General features: G+C 33.4%; 1 protein-coding gene across 2 annotated transcripts in view; it reads left to right on the top strand.

Annotated features, from left to right (window-relative positions):
- The first annotated feature begins 2,266 nt into the window (after window positions 1-2,266).
- The window catches only part of LOC106124948 (integumentary mucin C.1), a 44,189-nt gene continuing 31,935 nt past the window's right edge, over window positions 2,267-14,520 (top strand). For both annotated transcript variants that reach the window (XM_013321990.1, XM_013321988.1), the window contains exon 1: window positions 2,267-2,440. The gene's annotated coding sequence lies outside the window, so the exon portion shown is untranslated. The remainder of the gene's footprint in view (window positions 2,441-14,520) is intronic.

Below are 14,520 nucleotides of genomic sequence, written 5' to 3'. Positions count from 1 at the left end.
CGGGAGGTGCGGGTGGCGGTGCCCGTCTGTCAGCAGCTGCGCGCCCTGCCGTCAGGAACAGCTGCACTCCACGCAGGGCTATTGCGCTAGCTGCCATGCTTAGTTGCTGTTTGGGTTGCTGCTTCTTGGTGGTTGACATCTAGAAGTTATTACTTAGGATGTCTTGACGGGCTATAGGTCGATAAATCACTCTAGTTAGAGAGTCTTAGAAATTGTTAATCACTAGTATTAGGTACCTACTGTACTGTGTTATCTTACTATGTGTCCTGTATGTAGATGAGTTTTAATCGAATTACTAACAACACAGTCAAGTCTATATCTCGTTGGTCATTATGGGAGACTCTTAATATAGATTTCACCCTAAAAATACCACTAAACAGCTCTGGGTGAGATAAAGCTTGCAAAATAAAGATCGCGTAAAGTTAAAATGTGGTACATCACTAGTTGGCGAGTAAAGTGTCGATAATGTAGGAAAGTATGGAATGTATAAGTGGTATATGAACAACAATTAGCTGTAAGGAAGTTGTTAGGGCGATGGCGCGAGGTACCACGCCGTGGGAACTGGGTTATACCGATCGCATGTATTAGAGCTGCCATTACAAACTACTAACGTCAAACTTTGCCAATTTGTATCGATTTAAATTATTTATGAACATGCGGTGTTACCGAAGGAACCTACATCTTTCAGTGCTTTGTTTTTAAATTTAATATATGCGGGCATTTTGTGTTGTAAAATAAATTTCATCGATCTTTAAAATTTTAGTTGGCTTTTAGTTTCTATGAAGCTTAGCATAGAATAGAATATGGTCGTGTGGCTGTCAGCATATGCGTATAAATCATGCATGTAGCAACATAAAAGCCCTCTTCAATTTACATAAATCAGTCGTAACCTATGCATGCTATCAAATATTTGCATAATCGATAGCTACTACAGATAATACTATACTCTCGATTGGTAAAAATTTACATAGAGAAATTATTCGAATTCTGTTCGTTTTGTTAATTATTTAACATTTGTTAAAGCTACAACCAAAAAAGTTTGCGATTTCAATAAATTGCAAATGATACCAAACATATTGCTGTTCCCGCTGCTTGTTTGCCCCCTTCTCTTATAAAAAAAAATAATATGTGTATTTTCTACCTTCTTCATATGTATGGCGATGTGTTGTCGAACGTTTCTTACGGGTCTTATTAAAAGCAGAATTGCGTAAATCATTGTAAAACGCAATGAAACTAGAATACTAAATACATAGACTACGTATCAATATAACTAATAAACATTAGACAAACAAATGTAAACCACGTTGCGAAACCAAAGCGTTTACTTTAGTACGATTACCAGCGCAGTGCATGTTAAGGTTATCTGCGTGAAATCAACTCACGATTTCGATGTTACTTCAGATTAGAACGAAACAGCAGTATATTACTTGCCCCACGCGATATTTATGCCCGTATCACCCTCTGTTTAACACACGTCCCTTTCAAAAGTACTTATACATAAACTTTTTCCACGTATGATTTACCGTCTTTGAACTAGACGCATATCGACTGCCTTACGCCGCGTTGCCTGGCTACAAATTTCAATGATATTGAATTTTTTCATAACCTGTTGTCGTGGCGTTCATTACGAAAAACGTTACTTTGTTAACGAACTTTAGTAAGTCTATTACAGTTCTAAAACTTCTGCTGTAGCTTTCTCATACTGATATAGTTTCATTTGTAACAGATAGAAGAGCTAAACAGAGGAAAGAGGTGAAAGGAATAAATATATTGCTTTACACATGTAATCACCCGGTATGGATAGATTACTAAGCATACTTTTTTTTTGTCAATGCATATTGCATCTACAAAAATATTTGGGTACCGTACCGTAGCGTTAAAACCAGATGCTAGAAGAGGACTTGAACTTACGACAAACATCCTATCCTACTTGATTCGAATTGTTTATTCGCTATTCGCGGTCTCGAAATGGAAAAGTTGTCGACTTTTGTGTTAAACGCCATCTATTAGAAAATTAGTAAACCTCTTCCAGGACCAAAGTTCTACAATCCACAATATAATAATACAATAGGCATGGCTAATATATTTACTTGTAACAAGATAATGATCAATGAAATTAAAAGTGTTCGAATTTAAAAAAATATACTGAAACCCAATTTAAAGTTATTAACGGCTCTCATTTATGTGTAAAACCTTAAATTCTAATCCTGGCAGCACAACGGTAAACGTCAAACAATTTTGACAAATTAGACAGAAAGAATTTACTCTTTGAAAAGGAAACAATGGCTGTTTGTTGCTTCCCGCAAAATATTTGTTTCGTTTAAAAAGTGAATAAACAAAAGTGGTGTTTGAACAATATTGTGTGTATTTGTGGATTTGTAGTGGATTCAGTTGTGGAATTGACTTTCATTGACTGCAGTTTTCAAATGATCAATGTTTGGTTTGTATTCTTTGTATTTGTATCCTGTTTATTTTTACGATTCATACTTTTGCTTCTTTAAACTCTAAAATATTACGTTGAATATTATCAATGCTGCGTTAAATTGTAACGTAAACCCTTACTTCGTACGTATTGAAATAATTTATTTTTAATTTAAAATGAATATCTCCACTATAGTCAAAAATAGAAACTTAAAACAAAGTTGCACTTTTAGAACCTATGTAAATTTATCTATTTTATTCTCACTTGTTTCTCTTATTTAGTATCATTGTTGTTTAAGACAATAATGGCAAAAATTTACTACTTAAATACTGTATATAAGCATAATCGCACTAATATTATCTCATAGAATTTCAAAACACACTATCTTTCCTCATTCCAATTATAAACGGATCTAATCTGGAGATTAAGATATTCATTGATTTAACTAATTTATAACAAAAAAATATTTAAAAATCAATAGATTATTTCAAATACAATTAAATCTTAAGTTAAGTTTTTATTTGATAGGATGAACATGCAACGGGAACAAATGTTAAGTTAGTGTAGACGCCTTGTTGGCTGTTGTTAATTAGTAAACTAAGACAGCTTTCATCTTTCATATCGGGACATTGTAAAGACTACAAGAAGTTGCAAAGCAAAGCGTATTATACACATATAATTTCAAATAAAATCCCAGATTATTTATGTAGACAAGCTGTAGTTGTTGGTTTTAGACAAGTTAAATATATTGTTTGTAATATTGTTATTCACCTACAAATCTGGAATATCATCATCAAACCTGGATAAATGAGAAACTTCTATAAAGGAGAGTCCTTGTTCAGGTCCGAAGACACAACATCCATAAGCGAGAAACTCTGGTTAGCAAGAAACCTTTATAAACAAGAAAAATCATAGCAATGTATACAACTCTCCCTTATCCAGATTTGATTGTTTCTGATAAAATCTTTAATTAATCATTGTCTATTATTTAGCCCAAAAGGCCAATGTAAATATGAGTTTGCAGTCATTTGATTCATATGTTAACGTTAATCGTGCGTGATATGACGTCACAGTTTACTACCGCAGTGTAAACAGAGACTTATAGGGCGCACGGTGGAGGTAGGTCGAAATCCGGTCGGACAGGTAGCAGTAGGGCTGCCAAGTTTTAAAAAACAAACTCGAAGACTGGCGACAAAAAAATTAGTTGACTCTTGACACTTATAAAAACCCGTCCTATAAAAAGATGATTTGTGATTATTTTCTCGCGATATCTTGTAATCTAAGTATGCTCCATTTGAATTCTAATTGAAGTCGAAAGTGTGACAACCCTAAGTCGAAGGTACGGTCTTTGATCCTTAACGTAGAACCTGTCGGATTTTAGATAGTGATTGTCGGGTTACGTTACAAAAGCTCGTATCTCAGGTAGGGGTGATTGATCACAGTATGACGAAGTGTGAGTTATTTACATTTGAAGAATATTTAAATACTATCAGAATTATTGAATATAAATTAGTAGCTGTCGCACGTGACTTCATTCTCGCGAAATAAAAAAAAACTTAGTAGCCTATGTGTTCGTAGAGACTGTTCTACGTCAATACCAAATTTTACCACGATCCGTTGAGCCGTTCGGTAGATACCTTCTAGCAAACATCAAAAAATTTCGCATTCACAATATAAGTACTGTTAGGAAGAAAATCCGAAAATGTGGCAACTAGCCTTACTAAAATGTCGACGTCTATGTCCCCTCACTATTCAATCTGACACTGGACTTTCTAAAGAAAGCACGTCATTCGCGCCAAAGGATTCTTACTAGCAATATCTTAATACTACTTTTATTTTTCAAATATGTTTGGTAATAATCAGATGCCTTCGTTAAATCGTGTGCAGGTAGTTTAGGTATGGCAACCCTATGCACAAACAGCTCGTTTCACTTGTATCATAAAGTTGCCGCGTCTGCTCCGATACTACTTATCACGGTAATAGTTTATTACTTGAAAATCGCGCGCGCAATTGACCGGATAATTGTAAACGGATTATATAGCTCTCTTTTGGGTTCAATTCAACATAGCATTTTAAGGCTTATTTACAACGAATGAGAACTGATAACCTCTTTGCTCCCTAATGTTTGAATAATAATTTTAATCAAATACATTCCTAGTTTTTTGTACTCATTTTCACCGATAATGACGGAGTATTTTGTTTCTTCTCCTTATATTTTTATGTAAGTGTTAAGTAAGTTTTTAATTCGTAACAAAAAGAAAAAATATGATGCGGTAAATTTATACGCGTTAGTTTTATATTTTCTTGTACAATTAATTATAAAGCGCTTTACTAGAGCAAATATTAATTAAAATAATACACTGGAGTACGTTAAAATAATATTCAACGGAATCCATATGGCCTGGCCTATATTTCGCAAAATTCTGCATCAAAGCTAAAGCGGTCAGGGCCGTTTTGTTGCAACAATTTTCAGCGTAAAACCGCTAAACGTTTTTAAATTATAAATGGACTCTGATATTTTTTGCGCTGCATTGAAGCGCTGAATTCGCTTAACGATAACAACGTCCGCTTTTTCAAATGCGGTGGACGTAAGTCATTAGTGAGGTGCGCTCCAGATATTTTTCTAAATTATTTAATTTTTCATAACAAAGCCACGAAAAAATAGCACAAATGAGTCCTTTTGACTATTGTTTTTGATAAAAATTGACTATATACTCTTTGCAACAATTATTTTTTAATAATTATTTTACTAATTATTTCTTGCCAGAATTTGAGAATAATCATTAATCCTCCTTGTATCTTTGCGTATTGACAGATATTATTACTTTTTTATATAGTGTACGAGGCAAGCATTGTTCGAAGTTTGTGAGTAAAAGACAATGAAGTTTTAAAATTTAATAAATTGCACAATTTTTGACGAAACATGCGACAAATGTCTAAGCAAGGCAAAGTTAATGAGCCTATTGTAATGCGGGACACATCCGCAATCTTTGCATTTTCGAATTCACATAAATCAAAGTATCTGATATTTTTAATGAGAAAATATTTACTCATATATTTATTTCGTAAAAGTAAAACAAAGTAAATAAAATACTTTGAATACAAAACCTTTTTTGATTATTTCTTTTCTTGAATAAAAAACCTTTCGGTCAATGTATCTCAAATGTCTTTGTTGTGATCATCCAGTTCTCTTTACGTACTATTTGTCTGTTGTCTATTTAAAATTCTACATCTTTGCTTTTTATTGAAATATTTTCGAGTAATAATCCATCAAATACGTATTATGTTTTATAAGAATTGACTAGTGATTATTTTGATTGATGGAGTTGATTTTAAAATATTTTATTCTTACGCAAAAAATATTATAGAACTTCATAATCCATCTCAGAAATCCAGCAACATTTCGGTTGTTGTTACGTATTAAATTTTTTCTGTAATGAAGTGTAATTTTTCTGTACACTCAAAGATTTCTCACGGATTGTATGTCGTGCGTGTAATTACTTAAAGCACTTGTCGTTCGTCAAACGTAATTAGCGATTTAATTGGCATATCGTGTTAAAATACATTTAAGATTTGTTTATTCGTCGCTTCGTTTCATACTTGCTTCATATTTATCTCTAATTTTAGTGTATACGATAAAATATGCTATGATTTTTTTAAATAATAGCTATTTGTCTACTAATATACTTAGGGTCCTTCAAGAAGCGAGCTTATCACCACCTCCAAGGCCGGCAACGCATCTGCGGTTCCTCTGGTATTGCTGATGTCCATGGGCGTCGTTGAACACCTCGGTGTTCCCGCTGCTCGTTTGCCCCCTTCTGTTTTAAAAAAAATACTAATATAAATTTATCTTTGAAGTTTAATGATCTGTCCGGGTTAAATGTCATTACAGCGTATGGCTCTTATAAGGAAATTGCATTTTTTTTATAATGTGAATAAATAGCGGAACGTGAAATGGCGTTTGTACGTCAACACTCGAACCCACTTCATGCGCGATCGAGAGCCGTTCTTTTTAATTACACTGCCATTGTTAAGCGAGATCGATTTGGAATTTTTGCTGTTGGCTTTGAAATATCAATCAAGTGGTTACCATATCGATCGTTCTCAAGAGGAGACGGGTTTTACGGGCAAAATGCAGAAAAAAAAACTTAATTTAAATTTTACCAGTATTCTATCTGAAAGATGCTGTATGATTTTACTTAATCTGCCGAAATTCTAGGTTCTAAATGAAAGTTCTATACTAAATTATCTCTAGGTCCATGTGTCTTCCCAGGATCCCCGAGTCCCTTAGTCTTTCGTTATTCACTTCTTACAGTCTTGCATGTCTTTACAAATCTGTCGAGTGACTTCACATTTATAATCCAATTAACAAATAAAATATTCTAGAACATAGATAAGTCTAATGCAATCTGGATTGCGTTAAAATATATTTATATAAAAATCGAAAGCGATCGGAAGTGTCCGTTACTTTCCATCGTTCCGGTTATCAAAATGGCGGCGTGATAGCGGCGCTGGTGCATGTTACCCATCCGTTAACTGTTGCTGTAACCGTTGTTTTGTTTTTATTGATTTATTCCTTTATAATTGAAACAATACTATATATTGAAGGATGTTTGCTTGAAAAGTAGCAATTGTAGACATCTTACTAATATTAAAAATGCGAATGTTTCGATGGGTGGATGTTTGTTTGAAGGTATATCGAGAACCGCTGTATGGATCTTGCTGAAATTTGGCACATATGTAAACCATAGTCTGGAAGAACACATAGGCTACTAATTATACTTTTTAATTTCGCCCGGACGGAGTCTTGGGCGACCGCTAGTCAAATAATAATGTTTGTTGTGTAAAATTTCGCTGTATATTTTCTATTCCGCTAACTCCATAAATCCAGCTGTCACCTACAGAGTTTTGGCAACGCGGTAGTCGTAATTGATGTGCTCTTGTGAATTTTATCAAAACGAAAAACACATATGGAATAATATTTCACCTACATCCTGCTATAAAGTTTAATTTACGTAATTCCTGTTATATTGTAAAATTATCACGTTTCTATTTTTATAAAACTAGCTGTCGCCCGCCACCGTCCGCATGGCATTAAAAAAAACATAATTAGTAGCCAATTGTTCTTCCAGCTATATTCTATATGTATGCCAAATTTCTTCGAGATTTATTAAGCCGTTCTAGAAATACATTCAAACATCCATCCATCCATCCATCCATCCATTAGTGAGATAAGAAAAAGGAGATGATGAAGTGATTGAAAAATGACCTGTCTGTATTTTTTAAAATGATTTCTTAAGTTGTGATTCTAGGACATTACTATTGTAGCAATATGTACTGATTTATTACTTTTTAAACTTCTTTATCTCTGGTGACGACGTTTCGCAACTTGTGCGCACTAAAATGGCAGTTCCCACAAATAAATTTAAATTGAATCGCATTCATTGAAATAAAACTTGCGTGTTTTCTGCGGCAAGTGCTTCTAACGACCGCTTTTTGTATGTTAATTCGTACGTCTGTTTGATTCTTCAGTTGTATATAATTATATAACAATTGTGCTTTTTGCATTAAGTCATTAGATTTCAATTTGACTCAGCAATCGTACTCATATGAATATGATAAACAACAGTTTGAAATGCTTAATGTGAAATTGATTTTATATACAATATGACCAAACACCTGGTAAATACAAAAAAGGTTGATTTTTTTCAATAATTACATAAAAAGAGGATATGACAATGCATTTGATACCTTCTTTTAAGCTATTTTGATCGGTATACATTTAGGACAAAGATCTTATAGAACAAAAGACGCGAATCTCTTTCATAAAGAGCGCTTATCATTCAGTACTAACTCAGTCACGGTTACCGGCTCAAGACGGGGTCAATGACCGCCCTTGAATCGTGCGATATGCCTGGGCGCGGGTGATTTTCACCCCCCTTCCACCAGTCCCGACTCCCAACCCTTTGTTGTAACGCGATCTCTAAACTTATGGACGATATCCTTTCCATAACAGTTGTGAATGAAATGGAAAAGTGTGTTTAGTGTTTTAGATTACCTAAGAATTATTCTTGATTTTATCACCCGACTGAGAAGAGGGTAACTTTTTTTCGAGCGTACGTAGTGCAAGATAGCACGCTTTTATATGGTGGTTGGCGCCGGGATGCATGTCAAGATTGGGCCACTTCTTATATGTTTTTTTTTTTTATAAGAGAAGGGGGCAAACGAGCGGCGGGAACACCGAGGTGATCATCGACACCCATGGACATCTGCAACACCAGAGAAACTGTAGATGCGTTGCCGGCCTTTAAGGAAATGGTATGCTCGCTTCTTGAAGGTCCCTAAGTCGTATTGGTTGTCTTATGTCTTTTAGAATTGTCGAAAAAAAACTTTTTTGAATATATTACTTATTTATTCCCTTTGCAGACAGTTCTAGCCCCCTCTTTAAGCTCCTCTTAAAGCTGAGGCCCTTTGTGCACTAGCTTGCGATGCTCAGGTCCATATTGACTGTTTGGATGTTAGATCTTTTTAGAAAAGAATAACAATATGTAAAGTGCTTATTGTTATCTACCATTACCTAAAGTGGCTTTTAACACTTATTGTAATTTTGTTATCTGCTTTTAAAACAGAATACCTTTTCTTCATCTTAATACTTGCTTATCGACAAATACCTGCGTTAAATTTTGTTTGAGTTACATTAGGACCCATTTACTGCTTATTTGATTTTTTAATCTAATCTTGACTAATAAACCATAAGAAATTAATCTTATTAATATTATAAATGCGAATGTTTACATGGATGGATGGATGTTTGTTAGAAGGTATCTCCAGAACGGCTCAACTGATTCGGCTGAAATTTGGCATAGACGTAGAACGTAGTCTGGGAGAACACATAGGCTACTAATTAGGATTTTAGACGGACGGAGTCAATGGTGAGAGTTAGACTAATAAATATTTATGCATCTAACGTATTTAGTTGTTATGTTATTGTTTTAAATACGGTGCAAATTTGACTTGGCTCGACTGACCAGGAACGTGCCGATGTTCCATTGCAAGTCTCTTACTTTAATATTTTTAAAGTGACACAGTTTATTGCTTCATTAAATTTAATTAATATGCAATGTACTTGATAATTAAAAATTCTTATTTCTTCTTATTTTTTCCATATTAAAAAATCTAGTTCTAATTAAAATAGGAGCTAAAGCTCAATGAGTGCTATTTAATATTTTGTATTCGATAAAATAAGTATAATAGTTTGACATCATGAAAAAAAAGAACAACGTTAGGTTAAAATGCTTTGCAGATACAAGTCGATCCCGTATTGCTTTAGTTATCGGTCACCCCACCTTTCAAGGAATTTTACGCTGCATTTTTACCCAATGTTTATCTTATGGGTTTGTGGCAAAGTTTTAGTTTGCAGAAGTTCGTAACACGCGAGCCGGTCATCTTTCGTCGATGTCGTTGACACCGCATAGTATGGGGTACATTGAACTGTAGCCAAATACGGATGCCGCTTTTAGCAAGCATCAATTGTGAGGGAAATTAACGTTTGGTTGCCATTCGTCATGCCGCTTTTACTGTACACAATAAAAGCTCGATATAGACGACGTTTGTGGATGATTTTAAGTATTGAAATTCGTTTAAAAGTAGAATTCTTGGTAATTATCCAGTGCCGAAAGACCAGTATTGCACTAGTGTTGCGATCACCCTCACACTCTCTCTCTCTCTCTCGCTTCCTCTCTCTACGGAAGTATCGATGTATATCACATTGATCCTTTTAAATTTTTATCTGTAGGTTCCAATAAAGGATCAATGTAATTTAAATAAGCTAGTGTGATTCTTTTCATAAAATGTTGGCGTAGCATAAACAATGTTATTTGTGTTTGATCGCAAGTATGACGTTCTAATATAAATAGTTTCACCGACCATTGCTTTTCATAACCCAAATGTTCTAAATTCCGTTGTTCGGTCAGACAACCAATTTACTGTTTACGTTTGTAAAACAAAACATTGAAATAAAACATACTAATAAAATAGTATAGTGTAAATTTTGCTTAACAAAATAAATACTGTCTTAAACTTACTACTAATATTATAAATGCGAATGTTTATATGGATGGATGAATGATTGTTTGTTTGAAGGCATCTCCGGAACGGCTCAACGGATTTTTCTGAAACTTGGCCTAGATGTAGAGCATAGTCTGGAAGACACATAAGCTACTTCAGCTAGACAGCTAGTAATCCTATAACTTTCAGACATATTGATATACTTCAAATAAATACACTAAAGTACCATCTATTACGTCATCACTCATAAAAGTTTTTCATAAATTTATCAGAAAAAATACTTGTGAGTGAAAACTTCAAGTATACAATGGGATGAAAATTTCACTTAAGCTTAGGCGCAAATACATCGTAGAGATTATGTCAGTGGTACATGATTTATGTTCTTTTCACTCGAGGGTAGAGACAAAGTCTGGCTTGGTGTTATGTATTCAAACAATAGCAGTACTGCATATCCTACTGGTTAGACTTACCGCCCTCGTGTGAAACGAGCATCAAGAATTTCAAGAAAAAGTTATACGTAATACTTTATATCACAAGTCAAGGTTTGTATATAAAGTGAACAATATGAGGCTTTTTATGTCTCTGGGGTACCAGAATACACTGCCTCAAATGTGAAAACGAATGTGGAATTGTTGTTTATTACATAATAAATCGATTTAGAACCTTGTTTCTACTAAGAAAGAATCTATTGTTGAACACCGCATGTCTTTTATTATCGTATTTCTTAGTAATTAATTTATGGAGGCATATTATGCGAAACAATTTGTTTCGCATAATATGCTTGCCATGTACTTCCTCACCTATTTTAAGCCATATCGGTAAAGCCATTCTTAAGTTATAAATAGTGTAACTAACACGACTTTATTTTATATATATAGATATAGGAGACAAAGTATATCTTTGTCTCCTATATCTATATATTAATTCTCTTAAAAATCATTTTACTAACATAAACATCCTCAGATATGTAGAGTGATTTCCGCGTATTTTGCATATATTCCTTAGCTTGTTAGTAAAGCTAATATTTATCTGAATTGTTATTGCTTCGGTGTTTGCTGTATACGTCTAGAGACTGTACGGTGTACACAAGACAAACTTCTCGGGACGAACAAACCAAGGACGCAAGTCCTTTGAAGAGATATGCCTAAACAAATGTTTTCGGTCTTCAAGTTGTTGGTTACATCAATATGCAATTCAGTCGTAAAACAAAGTCTGGGGAAGATTTTAATGTAGTAAATTTATTTAAAATGTTATACAGAAATTTAAAAAGTTTAGACCCAGCTTAATATAAAATTTACTCCCAAACAGATTGTTTTAAGTTACGTGAACGAATAGTTAATTATAATTAAGTTACATTTCCTTAGTGCAAGTGACAGGTCTTATAAAAGTAACTTAATTAAAAGTTATCCGTAGGACAAGTTTCTCAAGTTATTACGCTTCAAATTCATCGTCAGTAGCTGCCGTCTAGAATTTTAATTTCTAATTGAATTTAAACTCGTTAAAGCCGAGGATCGGAAATTGATTTTACTTTCTTAACTTGTCTGTAATTAACTTTTTTAATTTACTTAGCGTATAGCTCGTTTGCGAAGTTTTATATCCTCTATAAAGCAATCGTCTTTGAGATAATTTTCATAACCTACTACATACATTTTTGGTATTTGGGTGACATATCTTGCTTAAATTTTGGAATATAAGTTATAATAAAATTTGAAAAATTTAGCAAAAGGTTAGCTTAGTTTTATTGCAAAAAAGACTTATTCTATTGAAACTTTATTTGTAAGAATTCCACAAAACTGATCTCATCAGAATTGAAAGATGCATTGAATTGTCATTTTATAAAGTAACCATACGTCTATTTTTACCTACCTTTTATCAATGGTCATTAAAAGAATACAAAAGGACCTCTTTAAAAATACTACTTACAAAAAGCAACTAAAATTGCAATATGCGACGAAGAATACTTTTTGATGAACATAATGAATGAAGTTCTTTTGATCTTTTGTATTAAAAATTCCTACTAGTTTAGACCGGTCTGCCTTGTGGTTTTTATAAAGAAAAGCATCTGTAATGTTAAAGGACAGTCCCAGGATACCGTTACTTTGGTAATTAGAAAGAGAAATACTTAATTAAAATATTTTGTGTCCTTTTCAAACAATTGAATTAAGTTGGTAGTTCCATTTCTTAATTTGGAATCAGACTAATGACGTACCAAAAGACCCTTTATATCATGTATAGTTTCTGTTTTCTGTATGTCTTTCATCATCATCATCAGCAGCCTTTGTCTGCCCACTGGACATCAATATTTGTTTGTATTTATACTTTATCTTTTTCTAGCTGTCGTCCGCGACTGTGTCCGCGTGGAAAAAATAGGTTTATTAGTAACTTATGTGTTCTTGCAGGCAGTGTTTTTCATCTGTACCGAAATTTCGTCCAAATCTATGCAGCAGTTCTGGAGATATCTTCTAAAAATCATCTATTCATCTAAATTTTCGAATTACAATATCATTTAGATTAAAAAGATATTATGAATATATACATAGCTTTAAAATAATCCGTACATCCATTGTATTTTTTATTTATAAAAAGTTACTAAAAACTAAAGTAATGGAAGTAATTTACCCGACATATATAATTTACACGCATTCATGTAGTTGGCATTCGTAATCAAAGTTAAAACCTTGACATAGTTAACATATGTACCATTAGTTAAAGGGTATACCCACGGGACTGAGCGATTGTACAGCGTGACAACAATATTGATTTTATTTATATTATATTAAAATCTAAAGTACATGAAATGGTGGTTTCTTCAATTTGCGTTTTCAAACTTAGTGTAAAGCGGCAAAGCTTAAACTATTGTTTACGCGCAAAGATACACGGAGAAGCTTCAACATTTAATATTAAGATCGACTTCTTGATAATTAGGAACGCAGCAATATAAAAATAAATATGCCGTGGCAAAATCCTTCCATTTACCATTGATATGTATACAGTTGGTGAATGTTACAATGAAATTTTACTATATTATGCTTACGTATTCAAGCGTTTATGGCAACGGCATTCAGTAAGAACGGTGGGTCGTAACATAGACCTTTAGAATGAGCAATAGGCAGTAGACCCGAACCTTTTTTCTTAATAAAACATTCGCTATAAATGGAGATTGAGATTTTTATTGTCCTTACATTTTTAATGTCGTCTGCTGACTTTATGGCTACATTAAAATGTTGACGTTCTATACTATCAACATTTGGGTTTAAATTATAGTGTGATGAATGTGTTTATAATTAATATATGTTTACATTTGTTGCCTTAACAAATCATTGTTAATGGCACATAAATTTGGTTACTCCAAGTCAATTTTGTCACCGGCCAAAGGTACTTATTCCCAGCTGTCTCACTAAAAACCCTCTCAACATACAGAGTAAATATATATAATATTGCGCGAGCTATTTAAACAGATGTCTTGGTTGCTGTAAATGTGTTGACTTAACCTTATTAATAAGAGTTAACTTGACTAAGATATCTTATACATGGAAACAAAGTTAATATTGACACTGCACACAAATTGGTAATAAGTTGATACGTGTAATAAGTTAACACGTTCCACACTACTACGATTTTTTCGTATGCTAGTGGACTCGCCGTGCGATGGCACTGAACGTGTTAAAATGACTGCAATATATAAATATTTTAGGCTTAGATGGAAGTTGGACATCGCTGGACTGTTGTTTTAGAGCAAGTAGAAAGTTTTTTGTATAAAAATAAAGGATTCTTAAATGTAATTTTTTTGTTTATTTTTGTAAAATGCGATGTAGAAAGTGGGAGTATAAGTAAAAGGAATTCTTCAAAAAGCCAACACATACAGCGCGTTTATGATTGTTGTTTCCTTTCACATGTCCCCCTCGCCCCATTGAGCACATGTCAATTTCTGCCACATCCTTTTTATTGCGATCACTTTGATGGCGCATGAATATTAATTCTAAATATTTTATATATTGCATTTTATCTTATAACTTTCTTGAATATGTTAT

Source organism: Papilio xuthus, unplaced genomic scaffold (assembly GCF_000836235.2).
Source record: "Papilio xuthus unplaced genomic scaffold, Pxut_1.1 DF825946.1, whole genome shotgun sequence".
NCBI lineage: Eukaryota > Metazoa > Arthropoda > Insecta > Lepidoptera > Papilionidae > Papilio > Papilio xuthus.
The sequence above is the reverse complement of the archived record's forward strand: the minus strand, read 5'-3'. Positions and strand labels throughout refer to the sequence as shown.